Below are 16,079 nucleotides of genomic sequence, written 5' to 3'. Positions count from 1 at the left end.
ATTTTTTATGTCAATGGTCATAAAGGTGTTCTAGCAGCAGAGGATGATTAGGATGATATATGACTAACGAAATATTATCCCTCATTTGGTCATTAATTCCCATGGAACAAAAGGAGGGGGTGATGGTTACCCTTTTTTTTTTTTTTTTTTTTTTTTTTTTTTTGTCCCTGATGGTTACTCTTTAACCACTTGCTGACCAGCCGCCGCAGTTACACCGCAGCAGGTCGGCTCTATTGCGTGAATCGCAGTAGGTGTATGTCGCTTCATGCAATAGATACAGTGGGTGCGTGTACCGTGCCGATGTCCCTAGCCGGCCAACCATGGTTGCTCCACAGAGCCAGAAAGGGGATCTGTCAAGTTAAACTAACAGATCCCTGTTTTGTCATTGGAGTACAGACTGATCGTCTGTTTCTAGTGATTAGAAAGAGCGATCTCTCTGTACTCCCTGTTCACTCCCACCCCAGTTAAAGTGGTTGTATACCTGCTAATGTGTTTTTTATTTTTTTGCCTCCTGCAAAGGAAGACATAATGAGCTAGTATGCGCCGCATAGTAGCTCATTATGAAATCTTGCCTTAGAACGAGGCCCGACATCTGGCCCGATCCACGCCGAGGGAGCTGACATGTTCCCTCTGCGTTTCTTCTGGGTATCGCGGCTCCGGCGCTGTGAGTGGCAGGAGCCGTGATATCGTCACTCCCGCGCATGCGTGTAGGAGATTTCATCCTGGCAGGGTCCGGCGTCTGCCGGGCTTTCAGCCGAGAATCCCCTTGTGCGCATGCTTCACTGCAGGGGAATATCTCCTAAACCGTACAGGTTTAGGAGATTTTTATTTTTTTTATTTTTTTTTTTTTTTACCTACAGGTAAGCCTTATAGGCTTTCCTGTAGGTAAAAGTAAAAAAATTGACTATACAACTGCTTTAAACACCTCCCAGGGAACACAATCGACCCCTTGACCACCCCCAAGTGTTAACCCCTTCCCCTTCAAAAAATTTTCAGAAGTATCCGATCTGTCTGCTGCAATGTTGCAGTACTGCTAAAAATCGGTGATCCCCGCCATTACTATAAGAAAAAAAAATTGCAAAAATCTATCCCCTAGTTTGCAGATGCTATAACTTCTGCGCAAACCAATATACGCTTATTGCAGGAGATGTATATTCAAAAAAATTAAAGGGATGGTGTAAAAATTGGCGTAAAACACCCCATCCCTCTGAGCTTGCACGCAGAAACCGACACATACACAAGTGCACGCATATGTAAATGCTTTCTGCACAACATGTGTGGTATTGCTGTGAACATTTGAGCTATAGCAAGTGCTGGTCCTCCTCTAACTCTACAGTTTTACAGGTTACCCTTTTAGTTTGTCCCCATTCCATGAGCTTTCGCAATTTTAACCACTTACCGCCCACCCACCATCAAATGACGGTGCAACGCTCATTCTGGGAGAACGCCATATGACATCCCCCCCACGGGGTGTGCTTCACGGTGGCAGAGATCGCTGCTGCACCGTGTTTCTAGGCCACATCACCACCCAGATTTCTGTAAAGAGCCGATGACCTGCCTCTTTTTAGCCATGTGATCGGCTGTCAGTCAACAGCCAGTCACATGTAAATGCAGAAGTGCCAGTAATTGGCTCTGCTCACTTCACGAGAGCCGATCGGCTTCATCTTTTTTGCAGGGGACACCCAGACAGGTATTTAGGGCACTGATAATCAGTGCCCCAATTACAGTAAAGCCCCCCCTAGTGCCAGTCAGTGTTGCCAGTCAGTGTTGCCAGTCAGTGTTGCCAGTCAGTGTTGCCAGTCAGTGTTGCCAGTCAGTGTTGCCAGTCAGTGTTGCCAGTCAGTGTTGCCAGTCAGTGTTGCCAGTCAGTGTTGCCAGTCAGTGTTGCCAGTCAGTGTTGCCAGTCAGTGTTGCCAGTCAGTGTTGCCAGTCAGTGTTGCCAGTCAGTGTTGCCAGTCAGTGTTGCCAGTCAGTGTTGCCAGTCAGTGTTGCCAGTCAGTGTTGCCAGTCAGTGTTGCCAGTCAGTGTTGCCAGTCAGTGTTGCCGCATATCACTGCAGAATATTGGTGCCACCTTATCAGTGCAGCCTCATTAGCACACCTCAATGAAGGAGAAAAATTACTTATTTACGTTTACTGACCGAAACAACAAACTTATTTTTTATTTCCTTTAGTAATAAACCCAGTAATGATTAAGTACTACCAAAAGAGAGCTTTATTTGTGTGAAGAAAATGATTAAAAATTTATTTGGGTACAGTGTGACCACGCAATTGTCATTTAAAATGCGTTGGCTCTGAAAGCTGAAAATTTGGGCAGGAAGGGGGAGAAAGTGCCCAGTATTGAAGGGGTTAAAGCGTGAAATGTTTGGCATCTAACTCTGCTTGACATCTTTCATATTTTACAAAAAAATTGGGGTATATATTGTTAAAACCCCCCTTACTCCAAAATATACACACTGTGCATTCAGAAAATATTCAGAGCTTCACTTTTTCCACATTTTGTTGCAGCCTTATTTCAAAGTGGATTAAATAATTTTCCTCAATTCTACAAACTATACCCCATAATGAGAATGTGAAAACAAGTTTACAAAATACGTATTCGCAGCCTTTGTCATGACGCTCAAAATTGAGCTCAGGTGCATCTTGTTTCCACTGATCACCCTTGATTCTACAATTGATTGGGGTCCAAGGAGTTGATTGGATATGATTTGGAAAGGCACACACCTGTCTATTTAAGGTCCCACATAGAGGTCGATCGATATATCGGCCGATATTTGCCGTTTTTTTTAATCGGCATCGGCCGATTGAGCTGATAAAAAGGCCGATTTAGAACTACAGCGCGACTTGGAAATGACTTCTGTAATAGAAGTCAATGCAAGTTGCCTGAGTCTTCATAGAAGCACTTGTTTCCTCTGGGCAGTCTGCCAAGAAAAGAGCAAAAAGATACAATGTTTACACTTCAATGAATTAACTCAACTCTGTGTGTAGAAGTTCTCAGTTTAACCATTTAAAGACTAAGGCCCCTTTCACACTGACGTCCCGTTCAGGCGGACCTGAACGGGTGCTCCATAGAGCTCTATGGAGCGTCGGATGTCAGCGGTGACATGTCCGCTGACATCCGACCCGCTCCGATCCGAAAAAGTGTGACGGAGGAAAAAGCAATTTTTCCATCCGTCTGCGGATCGGATCGGGTGACGACGGGCACTGCGGTCCGTCGTCATCCGATCTCACATAGGGGAGAGCGGCGCTGTGACAGGTCCGTCCCTGCGCAGTGTGCAGAGACGGAGCTGTCATCTCCCTGCTCAGCGGGGATCGGCGGAGTGATCCCCGCTGAGCAAACGGATATCCACGGGGCGGATCAGAACTGATCCGCCCCGTGTGAAAGGACCCTATATCTTTTCTGACACTTGTTGCTTACAAGTAAAAGTCCTGTATTTTCTGCCAGAAAATCACTTAGACCCCCAAAAAAAATATATATATTTTTTTTTAGCAGAGAGCCTAGGGAATAAAATAAAGGTTGTTGCAATATTTTGTCACACGGCATTTGCGCAGAGGTCTTTCAAATGCAATTTTTTGTGGAAAAAAAATACACTAAATTATTTAAATAAATAAATAAAACAGTAAAGTTAGCCCATTTTTTTTTTTTTTTTTCATCCAAAAGTTTTGACTACCTATTTTTATTTTATAGGCTGCTTTCACACTGGAGCGGGCACGCATTGATGGTAAAATGCTGCTAGTTTTAGCAGCGCTTTACCATCATTTTAGCGGTGCTATTTGGCTGCTAGTGGGGTGCATATAATCCAGCTAGCGGCTGAAGAAGAGGTTAAATGCGCCCATGAAGCACCGCTGCCAAATCGCATTACATGCGCTTCGGCAGTGGTGCCCATTAATATCAATGGGCAGGAGTAGTGGAGGAGGGGTATACACCACTCCAAACGTGCTGCTTGCAGGACTTTTCTTTTTTTAACATCCTGCCAGCGCATCGCCCTAGTGTGAAAGCACTCTTTCACACAGACTGCAGGGGAGCCGGTTTGCAGGTACTTTACAGGCGCTATTTTTAGCCTAAAAGCACCTAAAAAAAAAAAAAATAAAAAAAAAAAAAAAAAAAAATGCCCCAGTGGGAAAGGTGTCTGTTAGGTTTTATGAGATTAAGGGGGGTAAAAAAAAATCAGCCTAAAAAATCGGCATCATATATCGGCCATCGGCCGCCATGATTTCTAAATACTGGCATCGGCCAGAGAAAAACCCATATCGGTCGACCTCTAGTCCCACAGGTAACCGTGCATGTCTGAGCACAAACCGAGCCATGAAGTCTGTAGACCTGACAGGATTGACCATGAGAGACCATGAACAAAATTTTCTGGTCTGATGAAACGGATTGAACTCCTTGGCCTGATGGGAAGTGTCATGTCTGGAGGAAGCCAGGCACTACTCATCACCTGGCCAATACCATCCCTGCAGTGAAGCATGGTGGTGCCGCATTGTGCTGTGGGGATTTTTTTCAGTGGCAGGAACAGAGACTAGTCAGGATTGTGGGGGAAAGATCAATGCAGCATTGTACAGAGACGTCCTTTATAACCTGCTTCAGAGCACTTGGGATCTGATTGGGGCAAAGGTTCATCTTACAACAAGGCAACGGCACTAAGAACAGCCAAGATGGCAAAGGAGTGGCTATGGGACAACTCTAAATACTGTAAATATCCTTGAGTGACCCAGCCAGAGCCTAGACTTGAACCCAATTGAGCATCTCTGGAGCGCACACCGCCGCTCCCCATCAAACCTAATGGCACTTCAGAGGTCCTGCAAAGAATTGGAAAAACTGCCCAAAAATAGATGTGCCAAGTTTGTAGCATCACACTTGAAAAAGACTTGAGGCTGTAACTGGTGCCAAAGGTGCTTAACAAAGTATTGAGAAAAGGCTGTGAATACTTGTGCACATGTGATTATTATTTTTTTAATACATTTGCAAAGATTTCAAACAAACTTTGTCATTATGGGGTATTGTTTGTAGAATTTTGACAAATAAAAAATTCATTTTGAAATAGGGCTGTAAGAACAACAAAATGTGGAAAAAAGTGATGTGAATACTTTCTGGATGCACTGTGTGTTTATCGATCTGTGTGTCTATCTATATCTATTATATAATTTATATATTTATCTCTATCATGAAACATTAGCTGTCGGGAGTGCTGCCTATTTAGCTTGTCACCATGTTGGGCTATTATATATATTTTTTATTTAATTTTTTTCTAGCTAAGCTTGGAGACATTTTAGAGGAGAAAACCTTTTGTAGAGATCAGTTATGTTCAGTCTTGCACCAGATGCCTGGAATATGCAGTATAAATCCATTTTAGATTTCAACTTCCAGTTTTTGGCTTAAATAGCAGCGATTCTGTTGCACAGCATCAATATTTAATCCAGATACTGCGACTTACCGGACAAGAGAAATGGTAGCGTGCAGAGGCTAGACGCACATAATGATGTAACCCAGCATGAAGAACAGTAGTGGTAGTCTTTGACCCTGTTGTGTCCTTACACAACAGCATAAGAACCATTATAGAGGGATACCCAGCCATGGTACTGAACCATATCGATTGATACAGAGAATTGCTTCAAGCATATGGAGCAAGCATAGTAGCCCTGAGCAGCTATCTGTACAAAAATCTGAAAAAGGAGAATTGCATTCGGAATATATAACAGAGCATTTGTGTTGGAAATGTCAGAATTTTGGAATTGTATTCACCATATTGTTTGGGTATGACTGACTCTACAATTACCAGTGGAAGATAAATAAGTGCGTAATCTGAAGTGTTGTAGTTTCACCCTCTTACACTTTTTTTTTTTTTTTGTGTAGTGAAATGGCTAGTGTGTGTGTGTGTGTGTGTGTGTGTGTGTATATTGTATAATTTTTTTTTTTTTTAATCTAATCCACTGTACCACCAATGAAAGGAAATCATTTCCTCACCACTTGCAGACCATATAGCAGCTGACCGGTTAACCTAACAAATCTAGGTGGAGTCAAGTGAATCTGAAGGATCTGAGTCTACTTTAGTGCTGTGGAGTGATTGCAGGGCTATTGCAATGTCAGGTCTTTAATTTTTCTTACATGGATGTATGAATGTATACTCTCGCAATGAATCCGTGGGCCAAACAGGCAAGTGATTCAGTTTGGCAAGTTGAATCCCATGTTTTGTTTGGTAAACAAATTCTTCTTCAAGCCCTTCTCCATTTAAAGGGAAAATATCCCTTTTGCAGTGGTGATGCCTCACCTCCGCAAAGGTTTAAGTCTAGGGTGCAGCTAAAAAAAAGCAGTGTTGCTCACCTGATCCTCTGCTTCTTATGCATATGGCACTCTCCTCCACACTCCTACGCTCTGGCAGTAGACTGTCCCTTGGGGTTCTCGCATACAACTCAGGGCTATAGGCTCTGCATTGGACTTCATGATGTCAGAGGACTTGCAACTGCCAGAGCATAGCAAGGGAGAGGCTATGGGGACTGGTCATTACACCTTGAAAGGGCCTGCAAAAGCAGAGGATCAGATGAGTAAAAATGATTTCTTGCGTTCCCTTAGACGTAAACTATCGGTGTGTAGGCAGCCCCACTGCAAGGCAGATTGTTTCCTTGCTGGAGTTCAGCTTCATGTATTTCCCCTTAAGACATAATGACCACAAGAAAATGTTGGCAAAGACTTGACATTGTGTTCTGTCTTTTGTAATTTCGATTTTAAACTGTATGAGCGCAAATAGTAACTCTTTACAGGGAATTCAGGACCATGTTTAGTCAGTGCTGTGTGCCGGCACAAAGCGTTAAAGCACAACTCAAAATTCTCTTCTGATAAAAAAAAAATTTCTTCTCTTGTAGGCTACACTTGCTGAACGCCTTGTGAAAGCAGGACCTACCTGAAAACTTTGCAGGTATGCTCCCATTTTAAAATTTTTGCTTGGTGCATTCACAGGTCATTAGTTGGTATTTATGAATGTTACGTTGTCATTTTAATGAGAACTTTTTTTCCCCTGAAACTAAAGGTGGTTATGCTGCTTGGTGGTTATGGTAAAATGAACTCCTTGCCACACTCCTGCTTTGTGTCCAGTCACTAGGTGACCAGTGACCACTCTCAGTTAAACCATAAAATGGTAAATAGCTGCTAGTAAACATTAACCTGATGGTAAAGTGCACTGAAATGTGAGTGCCCAAGGCTCGCCACCTGATAGCACTTTCCCCTTTCCCTGCTGGTCACATCCTTTGCTCCTCAGCAGCTCACAAAGCCCTGTACAGACTTCCTTTCAAGTAAGCATACCAACCACTGGCAAGCATGGACCTCTGGGGCTGAGCCGCTCTCTGAACTGCTGCCTGTTTCCAGCTCCCTGCTGTCTTTTACAATAGTAAAGGATCAGTGCAGAGATGGATAGATGGGAATAATATTGAGAGAAATTCACATATGGTGTATTTTTAAAGGGTAACTCCACTTTCGTGTTAAAAAAAAAATGATATAACTTATACAATTGCTACACAAGTCATATTGTACTTGACTATTAAAATTATTTCAATTGCAGTCTGCAGCACTGAAGTTTTCTTTAAAACGTATTCTAGTATTGCAACCTGGAGGCGTTAGAGCTCGGACTGATACTATACCATTGTAAACGAGACGGTGGGAATCTGGAGAAAAGGCAGTGTTTTACTAGCATCCAGTATTATTGTAAGTCCTTTGTTGTGATCTGTGTGTTTCCAGAGGCCAGCGCCAGTTATTTGTCTCCTATAAACTAAATGTTTGGGTGGTGGCGGGAAAGGTAAAGGGGCACATCCAGTGGGGGACAGACAAAAACACGCTTGTTGAGAAGTGTGCATGCCCTGTTGCCATTTGCTTTTCTTTCCTGGTTACAACAGCCCCCCCCATTATCTATGGATCTGAACATGGGTGCATTAAAAAAAATACAATTGTGTGTGTGTGGATATTAGTGTAACTAAAATAATCTAGAAGAAGATAAAGAACAAATTTTAAGTTTGTGGTTAAAAAAAAAAAATCCACACACCCCTGTTAAAATGTCATGTTTCTGTGATGTAAAAAAGTGACAAATTCAAAATATGGCACAACAGCAACATTGCCAAGTACTGGACTCAAATGGATGAGAAGAAAACTGGGCAGTGAGGCTGTGAAGAAGCCTACAGCAACATTAACCACTTCAGCCCCGGACCAATTGTCAGCCTAAGGACCAGAGGTCTTTTTACAATTTCGCACTGCACTGCTTTAACTGGTAATTGCGTGGTCATGCAATGTTGTACCCAAACGAAATTTGCGTCCTTTTCTTCCCACAAATAGAGCCTTCTTTTTGATGGTATTTGATTGCCTCTGCGATATTAATTTTTTTACGATATAAAAGGAAAAAGACAGAAAATTTAAAAAAAAAAAGATATTTTCTACTTTTTGTTATAAGGAAAAATCGAATGAACTAAATTTTAATCATACATTTAGGCCAAAAATTATTCAGCCACATGTCTTTAGTAAAAAAAGGTCAAGCGTATATTGGTTTGCGCAAAAGTTATAGCGTCTACAAACTAGAGTACATTTTCTGGAATTTACACGGCTTTTAATTTATGACTGCCTATCATTTCTTGAGGTGCTAAAATGGCAAGGCAGTACACCCCCCCCCCCCCCCAATGACCCCATTTTGGAAAGTAGACACCCCAAGGAAATTGCTGAGGGGCATGTTGAGCCCATTGAATATTTTATTTTTTAATTTTTTTTGTCCCAAGTGATTGAATAATGAGACAAAAAAGTTTATAAAAAGTTGTCACTAAATGATATATTGCTCACACGTGCCATAGTTATATGTGGATTTGCACCCCAAAATATATTCTGCTTCTCCTGAGTACAGAGATACCACATATGTGGGACTTTTTGGGGAGTCTAGCCGTGTATGGCACTCCCAAAAACCAATCACTGCTTTTAGGATTTCTAAGGGTGCAAATTTTTGATTTCACTCCTCACTACCTATCAGTTTCGAAGGCCATAAAATGCCAAAATAGCACAAACCCCCCCCCCCCCAATGACCCCATTTTGGAAAGTAGACACCCCAAGCTATTTACTGAGAGGCATGTTGAGTCCATGAAATATTTTATATTTTGCCACAAGTTGCAGGAATATTACAATTTTTTATTTTTTTGCACAAAGTTGTCACTAAATTATATATTGCTCACACATGCTATGGACATAAGTGAAATTACACCCCAAAATAAATTCTGCTGCTTCTCCCGAGTATGGGGATACCACATGTGGGGGACTTTTTGGGAGCTTAGCCACGTACAGGACCCCGAAAACCAAGCACTGCCTTCAGGATTTAAATATTTAAAACGCTACCAAAAAAAACTGTTAGCGATCGCAGGGATCAGGCCTGACTCTGCGAACGCTGCAGTTATGTGTTTAGTGTTTTGTAAGTGACAGTGATTGATCGATGCTGCACTTGGGTGGGCTGGGCGGAGGAGCAAAACGCAGGTGCTAGCAGGTATCTGGGCTGATCCCGCTAACGATGCGTTTTTTTTTTTTGGAACCCTAAACTGCTGGGGACGCTAGTATAGATCAGATACTATACCACTACGGGAGGTGTATGCTTTGCGCGTGGGTGTTAGCGGTACTGGCAATAACCTAGCGCTGCCTGGGGCGACGCAGACCCTGACCCTAAAACCTAATTGATATCACCCGCCGGGTGATGAGAGGGTTAAACCTTTATTGGCTAATAAATGGTGGGTGCCCTGATGCTATAAAAAGCAAACTAACCGGAGTCACCCGTAACACTTATACGGTGATCACTGGTGAAAGGGTTAACTAGGGGCAATCCGGGGGTTAAAATCTTAGGTAGTATATGGGGGTCCCTGACGGGGAACCTAAAAAAATAACTAGCTGCCTAGCGGCACCAGTGACACTAATGCAGCGATCAGAAAAACGATTGCTTAGTGACACTGGCAAAAGGGGGGTGAAAGGGTTAACTAGGGGCAATCAAGGGGTTAATGAGAACTCTATTATGTATAATTTTTAGCGTTTGATCTGTAGAAGATATATACTTTAGAAGAGACTATGTATGTTCAGTATGAAAAATTATGGAAGATATATGACTAAACTCTAAAATCTGTGAAAAAGATTTTAGAGTTTAGTCATATATCTTCCATAATTTTTCATACTGAACATACATAGTCTCTTCTAAAGTATATATCTTCTACAGATCAAATCCCTTACATAATAATAATTATAATTATTTTCATGCACATATTTTTATACATTTTCTATATATACACATGTTTTTATCCCTATATGAATATACGTTTTTAATAATTTCCCTTCTCCAAATATTAAACAGGCTCCGTCTTGTTAAGTTACTGTTGTAGCGTAATTACAACAGTAGAAATCTATTTGCGTTTTATAGCATGGACGTAATAAGGAAAATTCATTTTAATAAAATGACCCAGTAATATAACCAGAGAATTGGACATTCCAATCTATTACTGCTTTAAATCAAATCCCCACATAATATCCACCTAGTTTCATGTTTAAATAAATAAAAATACATCTTTTCCAATTATAACCATCTCCTCTGCTAGATTCCCTACTACAGCAGTTTTCACATTCATTTTTTGATTTTTGTCTTTGTTTTTATTGCCTACTTTTTGTACATTAGTATTTAACTCTGATCTAAAAAATCTTTGAACACAGAGTGGGTCAAGTTGCAGCTTCAAACATAGCGGTGTATTGTCCATCGTAGTAGTAGCGAACTAAGGGGGTATTCCCTTACTGAAAATGGCGATTGACCGCACATGCGCAATAGGAGCAATAAACCGCGCAATATTAAACGAACGAGGGCATTCCCTCACTAAAAATGGCGGCGATTAACCGCGCATGCACGATATGAACAATACACCCTATATAAAGCTAAAGGTGTATGAAGATGGCCGCTCCAGATGACGTCTGTATGACGAAACGCGTAGGGCGTGGCCAAGCGACGTACACCTCTAGCACACACCAGGAAGCTGAGCGGGACTTTCAAAACAGTCTTAAAGCTGTAACACAACCGCCCTTTGAAAACTCTGCTTTTGTAAGTAGTTTTAATCTTTTCTGAATAAAAATGTGTTTTAAACGTTATCACACTATGGATATGCCTCTCTTTTAATATACATAACGTGGCACACTATACTCACGAAGAAACGAGGGATCCCCAGCATTGTATCTGAAGCAAGCCAGAGAGCGACACAATAGCTAATATTGTGAAGGCTGATCCACCCCGGATGGGGTCCTTTTTCCGGTGAGAGCATAATATAGAAGTGACCACTGAACACGGGAAATAATTTTGGAATTTTCGGAAATTATCACTTCCCCCTCCTTCACGCATGGAAGATTCCGTCACTCACCAGAGACTTTTTTACCTTTATTTTTTATTCTTATTGTTATATTTTTGCATTTTTTACATTTTTATTTTTATCTTTTATTTTTTATGGTCGGTTTTACTTGCACTGCACATGTTTCCACTTTTAGCTTTATTTATAGCAGTGTGTCAGTTATCACAAAATCATTTCTTATCATATTTTGCATGACAGTTTGTGTAAAACACCTTATAAACAAAATATAGTCACTAGACACCTTTTAATGGTTTAAAGACAACATATTTTATTATTTTTTCACGTATGATACAAACAGGTATTGGCACGTGTATACTCACTGGCACTAGCACTTTAGCAGCATATTGTCTGAGACACTTTTGGATGAATAATTCTTCACTTTAATGTTTTCTCTATGAATTTTATCTAATTGCCAGCACACTGAAAATTATAAAGTGTTCATGCACAGGGTTATCACTTGCACTTTAGTAACATTGATAGTAATATTTGGTTGAGCATTTCCTATTTTATGACTTTTAGTCTATGGTTTTTATATAATTGCCAGCACGCTGAAAATTATACATAAGAGTTCTCACGCACAGATTTGTAGTGTTATATGGTATAGCGCCAGGTCTATTTCCCCCCCCAACCCTCTCAGTATCTTTCCACCCGTTTGGGTGGAAATAAATAGAGGCTGCTCTTACCCAATTTTTTACATTTACACTTTTAGATTCATATTTTTATCTTTTATATTGATTGGTCCATAGCGCAATCTAACCCCCTCCTTAATCAAGGGGTTAAAACCATTATTGGGTAGTATATGGGGGTACCTAGCGCTATAAAAACCTGGCGGTGAACCTAAAAAAAAATCACTAGCTACCTAGCGGCATCAGTGACACTAATGCAGCGATCATAAAAAAAAAAACGATCGCTTAGTGACACTGGCAAAAGGAGGTGAGAGGGTTAAACCTTTATTGGGGGGGGTAGGGGGCTACCCTTGACCTAACACTAACTGCCCTGACAGTTTTTACTGTCACAACTGAGACTAAATGCAGTGATCAGTAAATAAATGATCACTGCAATCAGTGACACTGTGACTGGGGGGGAAGAGGGGATTTGTGTGCCTATGTCAGTGATGGCGAACCTTGGCACCCCAGATGTTTTGGAACTACATTTCCCATGATGCTCAACTACACTGCAGAGTGCATGAGCATCATGGGAAATGTAGTTCCAAAATATCAGGGGAGCCAAGGTTCGCCATCACTGGCCTATGTGTACCTACATGTCAGTGTAGTGTTGGTGCACTTACTATTGTGTTCTCCTCGCAGTCCGGTCAAAAAGACCGCCCAGAGGAGAATGACATCACTTCCTCCCTGCCTGTGTTTACACTACACAGCGGGGGAAGCTTCTCATTTGCCAGGAGTGATCGAGAGGGGATGGCCAGAAACCAACAGCCATCCCCTCATCCCGGATCGCTCCTGAAGCGAAATGGACCGCCGCAGCCAGTGTGAGGGGGCCGATCGGACCCCCCACCTGCTGGTAGGCAAGCACATACATGTACGTGCTTGTGCCTGTTGGTGCCATTCTGCCGGCGTACATTGCCATGCGGCGGTCCTTAAGTGGTTAAAGGAGCTGCATGAAGATCTGGCAAGTACTGGCTGTGTGGTACATGTGGTGACAATCTCCCATTTTCTTCCTATGTCTGGGCTATGGTGTAGCGTGACAAGACTGAAGCCTTTTTCTTATGAAGAAAAACATCCAAGCCCAGCTAAATTTTGCAAAAATACATCTGAAGTCAGACAAAAGCATGTGGGAAAATGTGTTCTGGTCTGTAGAAACCAAGGTTGAACTTTTTGGCCAGAATTCCAAAAGATATGTTTGGTGCAAAAACACTGCACGTCATCAAGACACCTGAAACATTGTGGCAGCTTAAAGCGGTTGTATACCCGCTGAATTTTTTTATTTTTTTTTAACTCGCCTGCAAAGGAAAAGGCATAATGAGCTAGTATGCGTCGCACACTTGCTCAATATGAAATACATACCTTAGAATGAGGCCGGACATCTGGACCGATCCATGCCGAGGGAGCTGACATGTTCCCTCTGCGTTTCTTGCGGAGCCACGCGACACCCGGGCTGTGAGTGGCCGGAGTCGCGATATCGTCACTCCCACGCGTGCGCACGGGAGATTTCTTCCCGGCAGGGCCTTATTATAGGCTTTCCTGTAGGTAAAAGTACTTAAATTGACTATACAACCACTTTAATGCTTTGGAGCTGTTTTTTCTTCAGCTTGAACAGGGGCTTTTGTCCAGGTAGAGGGAGTTATGAACCGTTCCAAATACCAGTCAATACTGACACACAATCTTCATGTTCAGCTTTCTAGCAAAAGCCTGAAGAGGAACTTCATCTTTCAGCATGACAGCGAACCAAAGCATACAGTGGTGTGAAAAAGTGTTTGCCCCCTTCCTCATTTCCTGTTCCTTTGCATGTTTGTCACACTTAAGTGTTTCGGAACATCAAACCAATTTAAACAATAGTCAAGGACAACACAAGTAAACACAAAATGCAATTTGTAAATGAAGGTGTTTATTATTAAAGGTGAAAAAAAATCCAAACCATCATGGCCCTGTGTGAAAAAGTGATTGCCCCCTAAACCTAATAACTGGTTGGGCCACCCTTAGCAGCAACAACTGCAACCAAGCGTTTGCGATAACGTGCAATGAGGCTTTTACAGCGTCCTGGAGGAATTTTGGCCCACTCATCTTTGCAGAATTGTCCTAATTCAGTTACACTAGAGGGTTTTCGCGCATGAACGGCCTTTTTAAGGTCTTACCACAACATCTCAATAGGATTCAGGTCAGGACTTTGGCTAGGCCACTCCAAAGTCTTATTTTGTTTTTCTTCAGCCATTCGGTGGTGGACTTGCTGGTGTGTTTAGGATCATTGTCCTGCTGCAGAACCCAAGTTCGTTTCAGCTTGAGTACACGAACAGATGGTCGGAAATTCTCCTTCAGGATCTCTTGGTAGACAGCAGAATTCATAGTTCCTTTTATCACGGCAAGTCTTCCAGGTCCTGAAGCAGCAAAACAGCCCCAGACCATCACACTACTACCACCATATTTTACTGTTGGTATAATGTTCTTTTTATGAAATGCAGTGTTCCTTCTACGCCAGATATACTTGGACACACACCTTCCAAAGAGTTCCTCTTTTGTCTCATCGGTCCACAGAATGTTGTCCCAAAAGTCTTGGGGATCATCAAGATGTGTTGTGGAGAAATTGAGACGAGCTTTGATGTTCTTTTTGCTCAGCAGTGGTTTTCTCCTTGGAACTCTGCCATGCAGGCCATTTTTGCCCAGTCTTTTCCTGATGGTGGAGGCATGAACGCTGACCTTAACTGAGGCAAGTGAGGCCTGCAGTTCCTTGGACGTTGTTGTGGGGTCTTTTGTGACCTCTTGGATGAGTCGTCGCTGCGCTCTTGGGGTAATTTTGGGCGGCCGGCCACTCCTGGGAAGGTTCACCACTGTTCCATGTCTTCGCAATTTGTGGATAATGGCTCTCACTGTGGTTCGCTGGATTCCCAAAGCTTTGAGACTGATGGATCTCAATTACTTTCTTTCTCAATTGTTCCCGAATTTCTTTGGGTCTCGGCATGATGTGTAGCTTTTAAGGATTTTCTGGTGGACCTTACTGTGTCAAGCAGCTCCTATTTAAGTGATGCCTTGATTGTGAACAGGTGTGGCAATAATCAGGCCTGGGTGTGGCTAGAGAAATTGAACTCAGGTGTGGACAACCACAGTTATAGTATGTTTTAACAAGGGGGCAATCACTTTTTCACACAGGGCCATGATGGTTTCGATTTTTTTTCACCTTTAATAATAAACACCTTCATTTACAAATTGCATTTTGTGTTTACTTGTGTTGTCCTTGACTATTGTTTAAATTGGTTTGATGTTCTGAAACACTTAAGTGTGACAAACATGCAAAGGAACAGGAAATGAGGAAGGGGGCAAACACTTTTTCACACCACTGTACATCCATATTAACAAAAGAATGACTTCACCAGAAGATTCAAGTTTTGGAATTTGGCCCAGCCAGAGCCCAGACCTGAAACCCCACAGATTTTCAATCGGCTGTCTGAAGAGGGCTTGGCACAGGTGTCCTCACAATCTGCCAGATTTGGAGTATTTTTGCAAAGAGGAGTGGGCAAATATTGCCAAGTCAAGATGTGCCATGCTGATACACTCGTGCCCAAAAAGACTGAGTGCTGTAAAAAAATTGAAAGGTGCTTCAACAAAGCATTCATTTTAAAGAGGAAGTAAACCCTGATGAGTTTACTTCCTCTTTTTTTCCCTGCAAAGGTAAAGCATAATGGACTACTATGCATCGTATAGTAGCCCATTATGTGTCACTTACCTGACACAGGAGCCAGCGAAGTCGCCGCTGTCCCCTGTAGTCCGCCGCATCCATCTTGCTTGTGGCGTCTCGCAGCTCCGCCGAATGACAGCGGCGAAGCCGCGATGACGTCACTCCCGCGCATGCGCACGGGAGTGGCGTCTCGCAGCTCCGCCGCTGTCATTTGGCAAAGCCGCGATGACGTCACTCCCGCGCATGCGCACGGGAGTCGACAAATGCGGCAGCTCCATTCTTGGAACTGCCGCGTTTAGTGCGCCTGCACGCCGTTTTCGGGCAAATATCTCCTAAACCATATAGGTTTAGGAG

At 42.5% G+C, this 16,079-nt stretch overlaps 1 protein-coding gene across 2 annotated transcripts in view; it reads left to right on the top strand.

Annotated features, from left to right (window-relative positions):
- ADARB1 (adenosine deaminase RNA specific B1) overlaps positions 1–16,079 on the top strand; it is a 244,601-nt gene that overhangs the window by 62,891 nt on the left and 165,631 nt on the right. For both annotated transcript variants that reach the window (XM_077448405.1, XM_077448406.1), the window contains exon 3: positions 6,861–6,913. The gene's annotated coding sequence lies outside the window, so the exon portion shown is untranslated. The remainder of the gene's footprint in view (positions 1–6,860; positions 6,914–16,079) is intronic.

This window comes from Lithobates pipiens, unplaced genomic scaffold (assembly GCF_037356315.1).
Source record: "Lithobates pipiens isolate NorthernLeopardFrog02 unplaced genomic scaffold, aLitPip1_a1.2 Scaffold_22, whole genome shotgun sequence".
Lineage (NCBI taxonomy): Eukaryota > Metazoa > Chordata > Amphibia > Anura > Ranidae > Lithobates > Lithobates pipiens.
The sequence above is the reverse complement of the archived record's forward strand: the minus strand, read 5'-3'. Positions and strand labels throughout refer to the sequence as shown.